The sequence below is a fragment of the Pristis pectinata genome, chromosome 15 (genome assembly GCF_009764475.1).
Source record: "Pristis pectinata isolate sPriPec2 chromosome 15, sPriPec2.1.pri, whole genome shotgun sequence".
Taxonomy (NCBI): Eukaryota; Metazoa; Chordata; class Chondrichthyes; order Rhinopristiformes; family Pristidae; genus Pristis; species Pristis pectinata.
Window position 1 is genome coordinate 39,741,060 of NC_067419.1, and position 22,045 is coordinate 39,763,104.

The following is a 22,045-nucleotide window of genomic DNA, read 5'->3' on the forward strand; positions in this document are numbered from 1 at the left end:
TTCATTCTTCTGAATATTTACATGTAACATTAGTACAGATAGCATCACTGAGGATCAACAATGAACAATAACCAACCTGGTGAGAGTTAAAGGAGATTAATTAATATTAACTGAGGTATATCACTGGACAGTGCTGAATGCATGAATATGTATGCTAGCTCATCTCTGTCAAGGTTAGTAACTCTCCCCAGCTCATTCTCTGAAGAAGTCAACAACACTCATCCTTTCAACGATAATAATTGGAAGATCAATCAAAATGGAGAAAAGCAATTTAATGTTAAATTAATGCTAGCTTTTTGAAACTGTCGGTTTTTTAAATTGGACTTCCAACAGTGTTAAGTGTGAATAAAATCAATCGAACAGGAAAGCAGCTTATCTGGCAATGCCTCATTTTTAAAATTCTTAACCTTGTTTTCAGATCCTTCCACCATCTTGCCCTCTCACCGTCTGCTAAACCTGCAACTCTACAACCCTCCACTGTTCACATCAGCATCATTCAGGCCCCTTGCAATGAGTGATTTTAATTACTCAACCGCTGATGACCAAGCCTTCAGGTGCCAAGGCCCTAAGCCTTGGAATACCCTCCATAATCCTCCGTACCTTTGTAATTCACTTACAGGGATGTAGTAACAGTGTAGTTAAGTTACTAAACTAGAATCCAGAGGCTTCTACAATCAATCTGGAAAATAACAACTGAAAACACAGGAAAAACTCAGCAGATTAGGCCACATCTGTGGGAAGAGAAACAGCTTGAAGATCGCTCATCAGGTCAGGCCTGAAGATCGGATGAAGGGCATTGACCTGAAACGTCAGCTTTGCTTCTCCCCTCACAGATGCTGCCTGACCTGCTGAGTATTTCCAGCACTTTCTGTTTTTATTTTAGATTTCCAGCATCTGCATTGCTTTTTTTTTGATGATCAAGCTACAAATGAGATGCATTAAGCCAATTGGGGAATCTACATTCAAGCAGTTAACTAAAGCTAATTAAATCTTAAAAAAGCTAGTCTAAAATCTCAAAACTATCGCATTTAAAAATCCAATAAACTTCCTTCAGGTAAGGAAATTTGCCATCCTTACACTATGTGGTCCACATATGTTTCCACATTGACCCACTTGAGTGACTCTTAACTTACAAACAGCCAGTTCCAATATGCATAGGAGCAGACAGTAGAGTAGGTGAGCAGCACAGTGCTACAGCTCGTGACTTTTTTCCAGGTGCTCCAGTTTCCTCCCATTTCTCAACAACATGCTGGTTGCATGTTGTTCAGAAATTGGCCACTGCACATTATTCCTTTATACACACCTTCAGACTGCACTACAGTCTTTGCACCATTCTGCTGTTTTGTACTCATCATTGTATTTATCGTTGTATTTATTATTACCATGTATATTGTTTACTTTGTGAGCTTCATGCGAGAAAGGAATTTTGTTGCACCCTGGTGTATGTGGCACTAAACTAATCTGAAATTGTGCATGCAGATGACAGAAGAATTTGCTGCAAAGTTGGAGGGCACGTGAGAAGGAGTCAGTTACGGGGAACTTAGTGGGGGAATGGGACTGATGGTTTTGTGCTGAAAACAAGCACAAATTTGATGGGCCAAATAGCCTTCTTTGCAGTCTGAATAAAACATGAAAATGTGAAATAAAATGTTGGCTGCTATTGACCTTCATATTCCACGATCGAAATACTGTGAAAAAATATATCTATTTGACCAAGATTCCCCTCTCAAATCTCTGTGGCCGAGTCATAAATGTTACTTGCTGATGCTCCTATGAAGTGACCTGGAGACTTGTTGTTAACATAAAAGTCACAGTATATATGATAATTAAGAGAAGATAAGATATCTTTATTAGTCACATGTACATCGAAATACACAGTGAAATGCATCTTTTGTGTAGAGGGTTCTGGGGGCAGCCCACAAGTGTCGCCACGCTTCTGGTGCCAACATAGCATGCCCACAACTTCCTAACCCGTACGTCTTTGGAATGTGGGAGGAAACCAGAGCACCCGGAGGAAACCCAGGCAGACAGGGGGAGAACGTACAAACTCCTCACAGAGAGAGGCAGGAATTGAACCCGGGTCGCTGGCGCTGTAAGGCATTAATCTAACCACTACACAATCAAATTGCTGGATGTGTGTGTTACTCTGATTATTCAGGTTGAGAGCACTAATGATGGTTTAGACGTACCTTGGTACCACGGAATAATATGAATTTATGTCCCTTTTCCCCGTGATAGGAATGTAAACTCCATCTATAATTACAAAGGATAATATAGTTCATCATGAGATTTGTACCCAATGTTGACACTAAAGGTTTTGAGGTGACCAATGTGTAGCATGAGTGAGACAAATACCTCATTATACAAAACTACACAAAGTTCCCAATCAGGCTATGTGGGAGTTGATGACTGTGGGTGGAAGAGTGGTGCAGCTAGTAGAGATGCAGCCTCACAGCTCCAGTGATCCTGGTTCAATCCTGACATCCGATGCTGTCTGTGTGGAGTTTGCATGTTCTCTGTGACTGTGTGGGTTTCCTCCAGGCGCTCTGATTTCCTTCCACATCCTATAAATGGCCCTTGGCGTGCAGGTGAGTGGTAGGATCTGGGGGGAATTGAGGGAGATGTGGAGAGAATAAAATGGGATTAGTCTAAGTGGGTGCTTGATGGTTGATGCAGACTGTGGGCCCAAGAGCCTGTTTCCGTGCTGTATGACTCTATGATGAACAGTCAAAGTGCCTTCTCCACAAATGAGCCATCATTTATAAAATGAGAATGTTCTTTCTGTTGGGGGAATGATGCATGAAACAGGATAGAGAGAGAATAGAAAATACTAACAGTTTATTTTAAGCCTAATTAATTATCCCACAATTGCACGTAAATGTGTAACAATTACAGCACAAATTCATATCAATGGCATTGTAATTACATAATATTTCAGTATGATTAAGCATGTTATAAGCATGGTAATTAATATAAAGAAACAGACATCATATTATTATGTGATAAATTAATTGTAATGGAATGAATTGTAGCTCATTATTATGCAACGATATAAAAGTAATACAATTGTTGATCATTTATAAATCATTGATATAATGTTAAAAAATATGTTAAGTCATGTTCTTTTAATCTGTGTAATTGTGTATGAATAACAGTTTCACTAAAGTAGATGAAAAATAATATAGTTCAACACCAAGCTAAGCATTAATTCCCTTAACTACTGGTGCACAGTGGCAGCCTTGCACTCCATCTGCAAAAGACACTGCAGCTATTTAACCCAGGTTACTCTGACAGCGCTTTCAAAGTTTGTGACTTCTGTCACTAAGAAGGAGACAACTGGGGCCATGACAACCTGAAGGTTCCCCTATGAGTTGCACTCTATCCTGACCTGAGATTGTATTGCCAGCCTTTCATCGTTGTTAGGTTTAAATCCTGGAACTCCTTATCTAACAACATTGTGTGGTTACCTTCATCAGAAAGACTGTGGTGGTTCAAGAAAGTGGCTCAGCACTAATTTCTTAAGGCAAGTTGGGAAGAGCTGGAGGAACTCAGCAGGTCAGGCAGCATCTATGGAGGGAAATGAACAGTCGATGTTTCAGGCTGAAACCCTTCATCAGAATTTCTCTGCTTGTATTCAGCCCTATTGAAATGACAGAGACAAATATTGGGCAGAGTGTAAAATGGGTGCCCAATATAATCCTGTCTTTGTTTTCATTCATTTTCCAGGACCTGGATGTGGCTCACAAGGCCAGCATTTATTGCTCAGCCCTAATTGCCCTTGAGAAAGTGGTGGTGAACCACCTTTTTGGAACCACTGCAATCCTTCTGGTGAAGGTATTCCCTCAGTGGAGAGTTCCTGTATTTAGATCCAATGACAATTAAGGGCCGGCGATATGTTTCCAAGTCTGGATGGTGTGTGTCTTGGAGGAGAATCTGTCAGTGATGTGCTTGTTCTTGATACAGGAGGTCACGGATTTGGGAGGAGCTGTTGGAGTAGTTTGGATGAGTCACTGAAGCGCAGTCTGTAGATGGTATACAGTATGCCGATGGTGGGAGGGAATTAATGAATAGGGTGCTGAATGTAATGCTAATCAAGCAGACTACTTTGTCCTGGATTGTGTTGAACTTTTTGAGAGTTGGTGAAGGTGCATTCACCAACTCCATGGCACTCCTGACATGCCTTGTAGATATTGTACAGACTTTGGGGTACCAGCAGGTGAGTCACTTAATGCAGATACCCAACATCTGATCTATTCTTGTAGCCAGGGTCTTTACGTGCTGGTACATTAGTGTTCCTGGTCAAAGCTAACCCCCAAGATGTTGACGGCTAGACTCTCCCCTGTTGGAGATGGTCATTACATGACACCTATGCCATGCATGTTACTTATAGAGTTGTAGAGTCATGCAGCTTGGAAACGGGCCCTTCAGCCCAACTTGTCCAGGTCAACCAAGATTCCTATCTAAACTAGGCCCATTTGCCTGTATTTGGCCCATATCCCTCTAAACTTCCCTTATCCATGTACCTGTCCAATTACCTTTTAATTGTTGTTAATATGACTGCCTCAATCGCTTCCTCTGGCAGCTCATTTCATATACCGACAACCCTCTGGGTGAAAACATTGCCCTTCAGGTGCCTATTAAATCTCTCCCCTCTACATGCTACTTACCAATCCATGCCTGAATATTGCCCAGGTTGTCCTGCATTTAGACATGGGTTGCTGCATTTCTTGAGGAGCTATGAATAGAATTGGCCATTTTACAATTGTCAGCAAACATCCCACTTCTGTCCTTACTAGGAGTAGGGATTTCTGCTTCTAGTTTTCCATCAAGTGGGGATCCAGGACAGCTCAGCACCATGTGAACATCATGAACATATACCATGAACATTGGTAGAGGAAAAGGTATACTTTTCACATTGAGATGATATGGGTAGGCACGGTAGTGTAGCGGTTAGCTTAATGCTTTACAGCGCCAGCGACCCGGGTTCAATTCTGGCCACTGTCTGTAAGGAGTTTGTACGTTCTCCCCGTGTCTGCGTGGGTTTTCTCCAGGTGCTCCGGTTTCCTCCCACATTCCAAAGATGTACGGGTTAGGAAGTTGTGGGCATGCTGTGTTGGTGCCGGAAGCGTGGCGACACTTGCGGGCTGTCCCCCAGAACACTACGCAAAAAATGCATTTCACTGTGTGTTTCGATGTATATGTGACTAATAAAGATCTTCCTTTCTTTCTTTTTCAATCTTTTTATTAGTTTTCAAATTAATACAGATTGATATATAGCATCAATGTTTATACATGTGATACAAAGAGATCAGGAGAACAATCATGGCATAGATAATCATAAAGAACAATAAAATATAAAAAAATCTGTAGATCCAATGATCTGTTAGTAAATGAATATAGTATAAAAGAAAGAAAAAGATTTATTATATAAATTTAAAAAAAAGAAAAAAAAACAAATCAATAAGAAAAATTATAAACAATATAAACTAAACTAAACAGAAAAATTGCAAAAAAAACAACAAAAAAAAGAAAAAAAACTGGGCTAAAATTTCTCAGTAGAAACAGAGCAATATTATGTCATCAGCTCGGTTCCTCTAAGTTAGAAAGTTATTGAAAGGGGATCTACATCATGTGAAAATATTGAATAAATGGACTCCAAATATCTTCAAATTTAAGCGAAGGATCAACAGTACCACTCCTAATTTTTTCCAAGTTTAAACATGATATAGTTTGAGAAAAACATGGAAAAGTAGTAGGGGGTATTGGATCCTTCCATTTAAGCAAAATGGATCATTTGGCCATTAATGTAACAAAAGCAATCATACGGTTAGCAGAAGCAGATAAATGGCCAGACTCTATCCTTGGTAATCCAAAAATTGCAGTGATAGGGTGAGGTTGTAAATCAATCTTCAATACATTTGAAATAATGTTAAAAATGTCTTTCCGATATTTTTCCAAAAGAGGACAGGACCAAAACATATGTGTCAAAGAAGCCACATTTGATTTACATGTATCACATATAGGATTTATACGGCTATAAAAACGAGCTAGTTTATCTTTGGACATATGGGTCCTGTGAACTACCTTAAACTGGATCAATGAGTGTCTGGCACACATTGAAGATGTATTAACTAAATGAAGAATTTTCTTCCAAGTCTCTGTAGGTAAAGATGTCTGGAGTTCACTCTCCCATTCATTCTTAATGTTGTTCAGTGATTCTGGACGTATTTTCATAATTAAATCATAGATTATTGCTATCAAGCCCTTCTGATAAGGATTAAGACATAAAATGTTTTTCTGTAATTTCAGTTTTGTAAGGTGTTGGAAAAGAGGGTATAGTAGTTTTTAAAAAATTTCTGATCTGCAAATATCGAGAAAAGTGTGATCTAGGCAGATTGTATTTGTTAGACAATTGTTCAAAAGATGAAAAACAGTTATCAATGAATAGATCATGAAAACATACTATTCCCTTCCTTTTCCATATGGAAAAAGCTGAGTCAACTCTGGATGGATGAAAGAAAACATTAGATTGAATGGGACTTGAAAAGTTAAATTTATTCAATCCAAAGAATTTACGAAATTGAAACCATATTTGTATTGTATGTTTAACAATTGGGTTAGTCATATGCTTACTTAATTAAGTAAGTGCAAAAGGGAGTCAAGCTCCTAAGATAGAAACTAATGAAAATTCAAGTACTAATTCGTGCTTAAGGTGTACCCATTTGGGGCATTGAATTACATCTAAGTCTTGTATCCAAAAAATTAAATATCTGATATGAATTGCCCGATGATATAATCTAAAGTTAGGCAAGGCCATACCACCATCCTTTTTTAGTTTTTGTAAATATTTCTTACTTAACCTTGGGTTTTTATTCTGCCAAATGTATGAAAGAATTTTAGAATCAATAGTGTCAAAAAAAGATTTCGGGAGAAAAGTTGGAATCGCTTGAAATAAATATAAAAATTTTGGTAAAATATTCATCTTAATCGCATTAATTCGGCCTACCAATGATAAAGACAGTGGAGACCACTTAGTAAATAATTGTTTAACATGGTCAATTAAAGGCAATAGATTAGCTTTAAATAAGTCCTTATGTTTCTTGGTAATTTTAACACCTAAATACATAAAGTAGTCAGTTACCAATCTAAAAGGTAATTGGCTATAAATTGAGGTTTGCATATTCAATGGAAAAAGTTCGGTCTTGTTAAGATTTAATCTATAGCCAGAAAATACACTAAATTGATCTAGTAGTGATAGTACTGCGGGGATAGATTCATCCGGATTAGAAATGTAAAGTAACAGGTCAACTGTCATCTGTCCGTGAGTAATGCCACATACATTTGAAGAGTCCCGGAGTGCAATAGCCAAGGGTTCTAAAGCAATATCAAATAATAAAAGGCTTAATGGGCAACCTTGTCTAGTACCTCGAAAAAGCCTAAACAAAGGAGATATTTGATTATTAGTAAGTATTGAAGCCATAAGTGTATAATAAATCATTTTAATCGCAGATATAAATTTAGGGCCAAAATTAAATTTTTGAGGTGTAGTGAATAGATATTCCCATTCAACTCTGTCAAACGCCTTTTCAGCATCTAGCAATACAACACATTCTGGAATTTGGAATGAAAGAGTATATATAATATTCATTAATCTCCTAATATTAAAAGGTAAGTAACGATTCTGAATAAATCCTGTCTGTTCTTCGGAGATAATTTGTGGGAGAACCTTTTCCAGTCTAAACGCCAATATTTTGGAAAATATTTTGGAATCTACATTTAATAAAGAAATAGCTCTATAAGATGCACGATCAGTTGGATCTTTATCCTTTTTAAGAATTAAAGAAATAGTTGCTTCATAGAAAGATTGTAGTAGTTTACCCACTACAGCATCTTTAAAAATTTTGGCTAACCAGGGAACAAGAATATCAGAAAAGGATTTAAATAATTCAGCTGTATATCCGCCAGGGCTGGGTGCTTTACCCGAGTTCATTGAAAATATTACTTTCTTTATTTCTTCCTCCGAAATGGGAGAATCTAATATGGAACATTCATTTAAAGATAGTTGAGGAAACTTCAGATCTCTTAAAAATTCATACATTAACGTAGGATCCTCAGGGGATTCTGATTGGTATAAAGAAGAATAAAATTCTTGAAAGGATTTGTTGATTTGAACATGATCTATCGTGTAGGTACCATCTGGTTTATGAATTTTATTAATCTGACGTTTAGATAAAGTAACTTTCAACTGGTTGGCCAATAATTTACCAGATTTATCATCATGTATATAAAATTGACTTTTGTTTTAAGTAGTAGGTTTTCAATTGAAGATGTTAATAATAAATTATGTTGTAATTGGAGTTCCGTTCTCTTTTTAAAAAGCTCCAGATTCGGAGTATCAAAATATTTTTTATCAATTTCTTTAATCTTGTCAACCAATATACGTATTTCATTATTAGTTCGCTTTTTTGAACCAGCAGAATATGAAATAATTTGATCACGGATATATGCTTTAAAAGTATCCCATATTATCCCACTGGAAATTTCTTAAGTAAAATTAGTTAAAAAGAAAAATGAAATCTGTTCTTCAATAAATTGGACGAAATCTGAGTCTTGTAATAGAGAAGGATTAAATCGCCATTGTCTGACATCAAAGGATACATCTGGTAATTTAATTGATAAAGTCAATGGTGCATGATCAGAAATGGCAATTGCATTGTATTTACAGTCCATAGTAAGTGGAGCCAGTCTAGCATCAGTAAAAAAATAATCAATCCTCGAGTAGTTATGGTAAACATGAGAAAAGAATGAAAATTCTTTATCATATGGGTGTAGAAATATCCAAACATCTAAAATTCCAGATTCAACTAAAAAAGAATTAATAAAGATAGCAGATTTGTTTGTAAGTGCAGGATTTGACACAGATCTATCCATCGAAGGGTTTAGACAGCAGTTAAAATCTCCACCCATAATCACAGTGTATTCATTTAAATTAGGAAAAAATGCAAACAGATGTTTAAAAATTCAGGGTGATCTACATTGGGTGCATAAAGATTAACCATAACAACTTTTTTATTATGAAGCAGACCAGTAATTAATAAAAATATATCATTTGGGTCTGATATTGTCTCATGATGGACAAACAAAATTGAGGAGTCTATAAAAATAGAAACTCCTTTCACCTTTGCTTGTGAATTTGAATGGAACTGTTGACCCCTCCAAAATCTAAAAAAACGTTGATTATCTTTCTTCCTGATGTGAGTCTCCTGAATGAAAATAATCTGGGCATTTAATCTATGAAAAACTTTAAAAATGTTCTGGCGTTTAAGCGGATTATTTAAGCTGTTAACATTCCATGAAATAAAATTAATAGTCTTATCCATTTTAACAGATTAAAAAACATGGTATGTAAAAGGTTAATCTTGGTATTTCCGAGTCTTACCAACAGGAAGAAGTAAAAAAAAATTCAAAGAGGAAACGGATGTGACAACGATTTAGAAAAATTTGTAGTTTATCCCAGAAGGAAAAAACATAAAAACAATGCCACCCCCCTCCCCAACAGCCCGAAACCTGGCCAATAGGCAGCCAGAAAGCTACCCTCTAATTGAACTAACCCCAGTTCTATTGGTGGCAGTAGTCCAAATTGAAAAAATATATAAACCACCCATGTTTTGTCTAAAAATGAACAACATAATACAAACAGAGATATTGAACTCATAACATAGTTGTGAGAATGAAACAGAGCCAAAGGGCGTTAACAGCTAACAATTAAAAAATACGGTTTAATAATATTTCGGAAAGAAAGGAAACGAGATCTTATCTTAACTCCCACATTATATAATCCAGAAGGTCATAGTATTTTTCTTCTGACAAGCACCTGAAAAATGAGGTGGAAACTGTCAAGAACAATGTTATCGGAAACCCTTAATGTGTTTATGTTTAGCTTGAACTTGAACCCTCCTATTATCATCTTGCTGATCAGTGGAAATAATCCACTGTGATTTACTCTGAGAGGAGCTTTATTTGGATGAATAGTGACATACTATCTTCATTGGTTGCTTGACATTAACAAGGCCGCAAAATAAAACGCAATGGTCCAGTTACAATTAAGAGCTGGTTCAAAAAGATATCTTCATGTGGGATTTGGATGGGACATCCCCTCTCGCAGGCTGTTGTGGGGATCCATCAATTTTTTAAAGTAGAGTTACTTGCTTGTGGTAAAAGAAAATGAATTGTTAACTGGCACAGGAGGGCAGGATTAGAATGGTCACATAAGGATAAGCCAGATTGTTTGTATCATTGCTGTAGTTTTGAGCAGCTGAGAAGTTCAGGAAGGCTGGGAGATGATAGGATTGGGAGAGTGGTGTTGTTGATATTGAATAGTAAGGTTCAAAATGCCCTGATCTTGTGCCTACAACTATAATTTCCTCAAGGCTGGTCAATTGAGAAGAGCATCAGAAAGAGATAGAGGAGAGGCCTGAATTCATATAGAACCACTCATGCTGTCATAGAGCCCTTTAACAGTCAATGAAGAACTTCTGAGACATCATAGTCATAGAGTCATACAGCATAGAAGCAGGTCCTTCAGCCCGCCTTGTTCATGCCGCCCATTTACTACTTGGACTGTAGCCTACTGTGCTCTGGTGATTCAAATGCTTGTCCAGGTGTTTTTTAAATACTGTGAGCGTACCTGCCTCCATCAACTTTTCAGGCAGTGTGTTCCAGATTGCAACCACCCATTAGGAGAATAACGTGTGGCGTGGATTAGTGTCCATTAGTGGACAATCACTAACAATCAGGAATGAAGGGATGTTTAACAATTGATGGGGAAGATTGGCTGGTTATGACCTGCCCTCTTTGTAGTATGGGATTGGTTTGATTTAGCAACTTACATTGTTAGTTCTGCCCTGTTAGGTTGACCCTTAGTGATACCTTTGGGCTTCAAGTAGACCAATTTTTTTAGAGTGCCTCAAGATACTTGACTCCTAGTTTTCTTATTCAAATGCCTGTTCCAGGTGTGGGGAATGGGTAGACTATCCAGATATGATACACTTGCAGTCTATGACATATCCAAGAACTCTGGTCACCTCACTATAGGAAAGATATTGAGGCTTTAGAGAGGGTGCAGAGGAGGTTACTACGATGCTGCCTGAATTAAAGGGCATGTGCTATAAGGAGAGGCCGGACAAACTTAGGCCTTTTTTTCTGGAGCGGTGGAAGCTGAGGGGTGATCTGTTGGAATTGTATAAAATTATGAGGGGCATAGATAGGACGGACAAGCAATATCTTTTCCCCATTACTGACCGATCCAATACCAAAGGGCATGCATTTAAGGTGAGGGGGTAGTTTCAGAAGAGTCGTGAGGGGTTATGTTTTTTTACTCAGAGAGTGGTGGATGCCTGGAATGTGTTACATGATAGGGTGGTGGATGCAAACACAATGGGGGCTTTTAAGAGGTGCTTGGATGGGTACATGAATGAGAGGAAGATGGAGGGACATGGGCATTCTGTAGGTAGGAGGGATTAGTTATGTTGGCACAACATTGTGGGCCGAAGGGCCTGTTCTGTGCTGTACTGTTCTGTGTTCTATGTTCTATGACTCAGGTGGCCATTCACTGGCTGAATAAACATGTCCAGCATGGCTCAACTTTCTAGACTGATTCATAATCCCAGCCTCCAAATCTTCTATCATTCCTTAGCAGGCATACCGCAATTGCAAATTTGATGACAAATTCCTAGGTTTAGCAGGAATTCTGAAGTTGTAATGGATAAATGAATAATAGCCAATAGTTATTATTATGAGCAATTGAAATAGGTTAAACAGACCCCGGGTCATTAGTAAGGAACCATATGATTCACTCTAAAGTTATGCTGCACTGTGTGATTCATACTGCAGAAATATTCAATTACATTTCACAGCCCATTTCAAGTAACAAGCTTAATATACACAGGATAAGTAATTAGCAACTTTTCAAACACTCTGGAATACTAAAATACTTTTCAAATTTAAAAATCATATTGTCAAAGTAGTAGAAATGTTTAAGAATTAAACTCATGTACTTTGCTATTCTTCCATATCTTAATCATCTTATTAAATGAGGTGAATTAAAACAAGTTTTCTTTTCCCATTCCTCCTACATAACTCCTACTTAAATTCTGTTTTTAATTTCAACTATTTTCATCAGTTATTAAATCCACATCATCCTAAGCATGTTCATAATCACCTCCTCATGCTTAAGCTTACTTTATCCTTTCAGTTGTGTAGTTAGAAACTGGCATTATATGATGGGACTAACAGCATAATGGTTAAAATGGCATCTCATGTTCTTTCAGTGTTATTATAGAAGCTGCTATTGGGAAACAAGACTTACTTTATGGAGTATATTGAGTCACAACACACACAAGATATGGATTATCCACAGTTGTTATGTAAGAACCCTGGCACAGAAAGGCAGTAAAAGCAAATAGATTGAATGACCAAATCATTTGTTTTAGTCATGATGATTGAAGAATAAGTATTCCCCAAGCTTCCAGGGAGTACTATCCTGTTCAAAGAGCAATACGAGATCTACAAGACAGGACATCAGTTAATCATCTGCAGTGGAACGCCACTCTGGATTGGTGGGTCAAGACAGTGGTGCATCTAGTAGAGCTGCTACTTTATAGTTCCAACGACACAGGTTTCAATCCTGACCTCTGTGCTGTCTATGTGGAGATTGCATATTCACCCCGTAATTGTGTGGGCTCCCGCTGGGTCTTCCTGTTTGCTCCCCCATCACAAAGACGTGCCTGTTGCTGGGTTAATTGGCTGCTGTAAATTATCCCTAATGTGTAAGAGAGTGGCAGAATCTAATGGATGGGAATGGGGGAAGGATAAACAGGGATTAGTGCAGGATTGGTGTAAAGGGATGTTGGACACTAGGCATGGACTTGGTTGGCTATAGGGCCTGTTTCTGTGGTGTACAACTCCGTGAGTAGAAAGAGAGTGAAACAGAGTTAACCCTTCAGATCATTAGCCTCCCATCTCTGACCTAAGACATTGATTCTGTTTCTCTCTCCACAGATGCTGCTTGACCCACTAAGTGTTTCCGGCTTTTTCTGTTTTTATTTTGGATTTTCAACATCTGCAGCTTTTTGTTTGCTTTTTGAGTCTAGATTATGTATTCAATTTTGCAAGGTGGGACCTGAACTCATGATCTTTCAACGAAGACATGAAAGTGCTACCAACGAGTCACAGTTGAACCTACTGTTGAAGTATGGAGCCTACTTACATTACATTTCTTCAGACCTAAAGAAGTCAAGTTATAATAATAAATATTTCTCACATCAGAAAAAGCAGAATCTGTGCAAGATTAATATGCATGGATATTCCGTTTACAGATCTTCAAATGTCAATTGAATCATATTTCTCGAAATTAGGGCTTGTATATTCCAAAACGACAATAAAATAAAGACTTCAATTCACATTGTGCTTTCCACACCCCTCTCAAGGTATATCAAAGTGCTTTACAGCCACTGAAGTCCTTTTGGAATCTAGTCACTGTTGCAATGCCTGAAACACAGCAGCCAATTTATACACAACAAGCTCCCACAAAGAGCAATTCGATAATTATCAGATAATGCGTTTCAGCATTGTTAGTTGGGGGATAAACATTGGCCAAGACACCAGGGATAACTCCCCTGCCCAAGAGCACGAAAACATTTCCTGCAACATGATAGTATGACATGCATTGCAATTGTCTTGAGTGCACAGTACAAAATGGTTTTCTGTGAACCTTGCTCTGCCTCTTTATTGTTTACTCAGTGAACAGAATCAGCACAGAATGGTTCCTATGATTGCTGTCCTTCCCCTGTAACGTTTCCTACAAAAATAATTTCTATAGCCATCAATCTCTTTCCCTGCAGTGCACGAATGTACTGGGTCAAAAGAACATTGTTCCTTTGTGACTCAAGTGCTCTTTCCTTAATGCTTACTCAGTGCAGAGTCAACACAATGGGCAGGATGCTCTGATTACCAGTGAGCTGCCTGAGCTCACCGGATCCATACCACAGAAAGCATGCCATTTCTTCCAACATGACCCTAGGTGTCACCTCTGGTGGAGATGCTGACTCCTATCCGATCCGGAACAGTGCAAGACCTTTCTGATCATAACTGGCCAGCTCCGTGCCTGAAGGGCCAAAAGAGCCAGGCAGCCCCTGCTCCCAGGCTCGTTGACCACCAGTCCCATTGATCCCCACTCCCAGGAGGGAAGCAGAGTACAGACTGGCTCATTCCGTCATCTAACCCAAGCCAACACAGAGATTTCACCCAACCCAACATTGTCACTGGGTAAAATCATCCTGCTCATTTTGGCTTCGAATCACAATAAAAGTCTTAAAAGCACATTATTTACTGCAGTAGTTTGAGGTGCTGCCTCAAAAAAGGCAACATCTACCATCAAAGATCCCCACCATCCAGACCATACTATCTTCTCGCAGCTACCATCGGGCAGGAGGTACAGAAGCCTGAAGTCCCACACCACCAGGTTCAAGAACAGCTTCTTCCCTTCAACTATTTGGTTCTTGAACCAACCAACACGACCCCAATCACTGCCTCAGTATAGCAACTCGATGGCGACTTTGACCACTTAGCACTATGGTGGACTTCTTTTTTGTTCTAGTTGTGTTCTTTCTTGTGAAAATTGTGTATAATTTATGTTTTATTTATTGTTTTTTCTTGTGAATGCTGCTTATTTGATGCTATGTACCTGTGATGCTGCTGCAAGTAAGTTTTCCATTCCACCTGGGCAGACATGTACTTGTGCATATGACAATAAACTTGACTTTGGACTTTTTTGATGCTTTTGTTATCTTCATGGTAGACTGGAGACAGCTGAACCTCTCAGGAATAACTGAGGGACTACAACATACTGAAAAGCAAAATCCTGTGTAGTTTTAATGAACATTTGGTGGTTGGCATAAACATAATGGAACGAACGGCCTGTTTCTGTGATGAATGATTCCTTGACTCCATGATTGTATCACGGCAGATGCTGAAAATCTGATATAAAAGAACATGCCAGGGGTAGTCAGCAGGTCAGGCAGTATCTGCAGAGAGAGAACTCTAATATTTAGGGCCAAGGGTAAGATCAATGATCTGTTTCTCTCTCCACAGGTGCTGTCTGACTTGCTGATTATAATGCACTGTTATTCCTTGTTGCTGCAAAGCAGAACGAAGACTCCTTGGGGCTCTTGGTAAGTGTTCTGTGCCTGATGAGCATGACAGAACGAATCATTACTTTCACTAATGTGACAATATGACCTGAATTTGCTTTGCAGATGGATGAGCTAACTTCAGTCTCAATCAGCTCCACAAAACTTACTTGAAATGGCTAGACTTTGGCCAAGTTGCAGAAAGTCTGGTAAAATAACGAGGACATTTGTCTTTCATCCCAGATAATGTGTCTCTCACTGTGCCGCACTCTGTGTGTGCCAATGCACTGACTGGATATCTGGTTGAATGGGCCATTCGCTAATGAAAGGATGGTGGATAGTACCGGGTTTCCCAGCTCCGCCCAGCCCCTTGCTGGATGGGTGAGAGGCCAATCAGAAAATAAGAAGCAAAAGGACGTCGTAACCTACCATCCTATCTTCAGACATCCCAGTCACCAGTTTGCAACGTCATCATGAATGTACTGAGTCACAGCACACGTATATGACCAAGGAGAAGTTAGGGTTTATTTGCAAGTCAGCGTTAAGCTGTTTACTTGTTGAGTCTTTAATAGACACAAGGGACTGCAGATGCTGGAATCTGGAGCAACACACAAAACATTGGAGGAACTCAGTGGGTCAGGCAGCATCTGTGGAGGGAAATGGACAGTTGACATTTCTGGATGAGACCCTTCAACTGGACTGGTGAGTCTTTAAGGTTTGTTAGTGCAAACTAAACATCTGAACTTGTTGCACTGTGGAGAAGCACACCACATGACTCTACTCTCCAATTAGATCGCCCCGGGGTCACACAGGTGGATACAGAGAAAATAACACTTGCTATGGATAAAGATGCACTGCATTGACATGTTAACACAGTTAGCTATTTATGAACCCAAACAGTTGGTAAGCAACATTTCCCCTATCAAAATAAGGTGAAATTGCTCATTGTGTGACCTTGCTATGTTCAAGATGGTGACTGTTTTTACTATACCTAATGATTGTTAGCGTAATGCTATTACAGTGCCAGTGACCCAGGTTCAATTCGGGCCACTGTCTGTAAGGAATTTGTACGTTCTCCCCATGTCTGCATGGATTTCCTCCGGGTGCTCCAGTTTCTTCCCACATTCCAAAGACGTACAGGTTAAGAAGCTGTGGGCATGCTATGTTGGCGCCGGAAACGTGGCGACACTTGCGGGCTGCCCCGATAATATTCTATGCAAAGGTGCATTTCACTATGTGTTTCAATGTACGTAATTAATAAAGAAATCTTATCTTATCTTACAGAATTAATTTCTCACAAAGTCTCGAGATGTTTCTAAGGATAAGACAGAAGGAGTTTTTTAAACTTGTTGACACAGGAGACTGCAGATGCTGGAATCTGGAGCAACAAACAACCTGCTGGAGGAACTCAGCGGGTCGAGCAGCATCCGCGGGGGGAAAGGAATTGTCGACGTTTCGGGTCGAAACCCTGCATCAGGACTGAGAGTGGAGGGGAGATGGCCGGTATAAAGAGGAGAAGGGGGAGTGGTGTCAGAGGCAGAGGTGACTGGTGGACTGAGGAAGGAGGAGTGAGGATACTGGGCAGATTGAGTCAGGTAGAAGAGGGAGAATGGTGGAGCTGTGTTGTGTGAAGTCGTTCTTTTAACTGTCTTAAGGATCAAGGACTCTGGACTTGAGCCTTGTAGACCAAAACTAGTTCAATCACAAAGGCAACCGCGGGACAGAATGGATGGGAACAGATACACGCTCACTCACACACAGGATATCACGAACACGAGAGGGAAATTGCAACTGGGGTAAAATACACTCACACACACACACACTAATACACACAAGCACACAGTAACAATGTACAACTTCAGGATATAACACTTCAATGCCCGTCCCACACTAGCATTGGCCCTTAACGCTCCCTGAGTCTGAGTGAAACGCTCCCTGACCATGTGGTGATGCTCTCTTACCAATGATCTCTGCAGCGTTGTCTCACTACTCCTGGGGCCATCAAAAGAGGAAGGGTTAGGGGAAGCAGCCCTTTTTATGGTGCTAGGAGGCTGGGTGGAGCCTCACTGTTATGATTTGAACGAGCCAATGGTGTGGAAGTCAAAGACAAAGGTTCCTGCCACAGCCAGTGGTCAAGCAGGTTCAGAGACAAAGGATACTGGTCAGGCGAGTTCAGATGCAAAAGGTGCTCTCACACCTGAGGGGTGGGTGGAGCCACACCTTGATTGACAGTAGCATCACTTGCGATCAGAGGAGCAATGCTGTCCTCCAGTCAACGGGGGTCAATGTCATCACTGTCACGTGGATTTCTCACAACAAGCTGAGAGACAGAAGCAGGTGGAGGGAGGCAGGAAGGAGGAGGGGAGGGTGAAGGTGGGGACAGCTGCTGGAAGGAATATAAAGGTTACTGGTGTTAGAATCGGAGAAGGAAAGAAGGTGATAGTGGGAAGCAGATATTAATAATGTGTCTTTGTGTACCACAATATAAATTATGTGAGGCATGTGAAGAGAAGAAGGCACGCACAAGCATTGCCTACACATTAATTGAGGTGTCATGGGCACTGAACAAGGTAAACTGCTTCCACTAACTTCTCCTGAGATTCCTTTCTCAATTGTGAACCTTCCCATTGTAAATCAAACAAAACCTCATTTGCTTGACCTCAGGTCCTTCCAGATGAAGGGTCTCGACCTGAAACGTGGACTGTCCATTTCCCTCCATAGATGCTGCCTGACCTGCTGTGTTCCTCCAGCACTTTCCAGGTCCTTATTTGTTTTACCGGGGCCTCCCGATCAGGTTGGTTCTGAACTGGAAAATGGAGTGATTAAGGAGTCATCTAGCCAAAACCAAATGAGCAGGAATCGGTGATGTGACAGGTACCCTGTCACCCCAATATTAAATGAGGTCTGGTGCTGTCAAAATAAGCTGGCGTTATGATAAATGACTTTTAGTGTTCTACTTTGTTTCCCTGTTCAAAGGTGAGAGATTCTACTCTTCCCAGTACTTCTGATGTCAGATATTCTGTACAACTGTTTCACTTTCCTTGTCAAAGGCAGCACCGAAGGTAAAAAGAAGGACTTGAACAGGTTGGGAGAATGGGCAAAGAAGTGGCAGATGGAATACAGCGTAGGGAAGTGTCTGGTGATGCACTTTGGTAGAAGGAATAAAGGCGTAGACTATTTTCTAAACAGGGAGCAAATTCAGAAATCAGAGGTGCAAAGGGACTTGGGAGTCCTAGTGCAGGATTCCCTGAAGGTTAACTTGCAGGTTGAGTTGGTAGTTAGAAAGGCAAAAGCAATGTTAGCATTCATTTCGAGAGGACTAGAATGAGCAAAGATGTAATGCTGAGGCTTTATAAGGCGTTGGTCAGACCACATTTGGATTACTGTGAGCAGTTTTCGGCCCCATATCTAAGGGAGGATGTGCTGGTATCGGAGAGGGTCCAGAGGAGGTTTACAAGAATAATCCGGAAAATGAAAGGAATAAAAGGAGTGTTTGATGGCTCTGGGCCTCTACTCACTGGAGTTTAGAAGGATGAGGGGGGATCTCATTGAAACGTGCCGAATATTGAAAGGCCTGGATCGAGTGGACGTGGAGAGGATGCTTCCAGTGGCGGGAGAGTCTAGGACCAGAGGGCACAGCCTCAGAATAGAAGGACGTCCATTTAGAAAGAGATGACGAGGAATTTCTTTAGCCAGAGGGTGGTGAATCTGTGGACTTCATTGCCACAGACGGCTGTGGAGACCAAGTCGTTGGTATATTTAAGGTGGAGGTTGATAGGCTCTTGATTAGTGAGGACGTCAAGGGTTACGGGGAGAAGGCAGGAGAATGGGGTTGAGAGGGAAAAATAAATCAGCCATGATTGAATGACAGAGCAGACTCAATGGGCCGAATGGCCTAATTCTGTTCCTCTGTCTTATAGTCTAAAAGATCTCCATTTGCCCCACACCCTGCAGGAGAAATTGAGTTTACAATATCCACTAAGCCAATAAAACAAATCTCTCTTTCGTTTGAATTACACAGAAGGATCATGCTTCTCACCTCACAGAAGGACTGAGCAAATGATATAGACAGGTCCTGATGCAGCAGCTTGAGACGTCGTGCTTTAAAGTGGCAAACTGGTGACCTTCAAAAACCCCATTCCTTCCATTACAGTGGGGATAAACTTCCTTTCTGTTTGCACCCAACCTAATCATTACATTAGTGGAATGAGAGAAAATTTGATTGCGAGGAATTTAGGACAATTAAGCAAGAAGTTAACAACCTCTTGCATTTAGAGCATGTATTTTGCATTGGGCAGGTCCATGCTGGACACTGCCCACCTCCCGAAGTTGCTCCCCGATACAGGAAGCCTAGCTCCCTGGGCCTCGCAGTTATCCACCGAAGTCTGAACGACTAGGCCTCAGGTGGAGGTCTTGTTACTGGAATAACCATGCCAGCCCAAGGTTTCTGTTACAGCTGTCTAGGATTTTAACCCTCCTTCAACACAAATTAAAATTGAAGTAAATATTTAAAAAGTATTTCAAACCATACAAAGACTCAACAAATAATTTGGTCTCATGGAGTCATAAAAAGATACAGATGGAAAAACAGACCCTTTGGCCCACCAAGTCCACGTCAACCATCACCCACCCATTTGAACCAATCCTACATTAATCCCATTCTCCTACATTCCCTACATTCCCATCAACCCTCCCTCAGATTCTTCCACTCATCTACACACTCGGGGCAATTTGCATTGGCCAATTAACCGACTGTCCCGCAGGAGTTAGGGATGTGGGAGGAAACCCGAGCACCCGGGGGAAACCCCCATCGTCACAGGGAGAAAATGCAAATTCCACACAGACGGTACCTGAGGTCAGGATTGAACCCGGGTCTCTGCAGTTATGAGGCAGCTGCTCTAGTAGCTGCGCCACTGTAGCCTTCTATGATGTGGAGTTTTAAGTACGCAATGAAATACTTCTTAAATGTTATAACGGTACCTGCCTGCACCACCTCTTGAGCAAGTGTGTTGCAAATTTCAATCACCCTCCAGGTGAAAAAAATTCTTCCTCAAGTTATCTCTAAATCTCCTAGCTCTAAAACCTATGTCCTCTGATTAAAGTCATAGAGTAATACATCACAGAAAAGGGCTCTTCTGCCCAACTGGTCCATGCTGACCAAGATTTCCATTTAAGCTCGTCCCATTTGCCCACGTATGGCCCATATCCCTCTTAACATTTCCTATCCATGTAGCAGTCCATGTGTCTTTTAAAAGTTGTCATTGTACCTGCCTCAAACATTCCTCTGGTAGCTCGTTACATATATGTACCATCCTTTGTGTGAAGAAGTTGCCCCTCAGGTCCCTTTTAAATCTTTCCTCTCTCACTTCAAACTTATGCCTTCTCGTCTTTGGTTCCCTGGGAAAAAGACTGTGTGCATTGACCCTACCTCTGCACCTCATAATTTTATACACCTCTGTAGGATCACCCTTCATTCTCCTACACTCCAAAGGAAAAAATCCCAACCTGCTCAACCTCTCTCCATAACTCAGTCCTTGGCATCCCGGTGACATCTCCTCTGCACTCTTTCTAGCTTAATGGCATCTTTCCTATAACAGGACGACCAAAACTGAACACAATATTGCAAATGCGGCCTCACCAACGTCTTGTACAACTGCAGCATAACATCCCAACTTCTATACTCAATGCCCTGACTGATGAAGAACAGCATGCCAATTAGAGTTACCTTTGTTAAGTGGAGAAGTTTTTCACTATCCACACTACCTTTGCACCACATAATTTTGCCTACCTCAATCAGATCTTTCTCTATTCCGAGGAAAACAAACTGTGCCTCTGCAGTTTTCCTCAAATCCAAAACACTCCATCCCAGGCAACGTCCTGATGCAGGGTCTTGACCCAAAATGCCAGCTGTCCCTTTGTTTCCACGGATGCTGCTTGACCTGCCGAGTTCCTCCAGCAGCTTGTCATTTGGTCCAGGTTCCAGCATCGACGGTCCCTTGTCTCTCGTGGTGAATTTCCTCTGCAGCCTCTCCTGTGCAGTCACATCCTTTCTGTAATATGCAGACCAGAACTTCACGCAGGACTCCACACAGTACCCCAACTGTGGCTTAACTAATGAATTATATGGATGGACCATAACTCCTTGTTCTTATATTCTGTACCCCACCTAATGAAGGCAAGTATCTCTTATGCATTCTTAACCACCTAATCAACCTGTACTGCTATGTTAAGGGATTCTTGAACACACATCTGTTCCTCATCACATCCTACAGTTCTACCATTCATTGTGTACATCCTAACCTCATTAGCTATCTCATAATGCATCACCTCAGTATTTAATTTTACCTGCCATTTCTCTGCCAATTTTACCAATTCATCAATATTGTTTCTAAACTCAAAGACTACACTCGTCATTCGCAACGACACCACCAATTTTCTGCAAACCTACCAATCATACTCTTACATTCACACACCGGTCATTAAATTATGTAAAACACAGCAATCTTCCCCAGCACTGATCACTATGGTAGCACTGGTTCACAGCTTTACAAGAAATAAGAACAGGAGTGGACCACTCAGCTCCTTCAACCAGCTCCACCATTTGGTAAGGTAATGGCTGATCCACCTTTCCTCGTTGCCCTGTCCTGCCCTTCCCTTACAACTTTGATTCATTTTCAATCTCAATTTGTGCAGCTCCAACAGCACTCAAGATGCTTGACGCCATTCGGAAAAAAGCAACCTGCTTGATCAGCGCACCATCCAATTCCTTAAACATTAACTTTCTCCAGCACTGATGTAGAGAGGCTGCAATTGTACCATCCACAAATTTCACTTCCCATTCGCTGTGCTCCTGATTA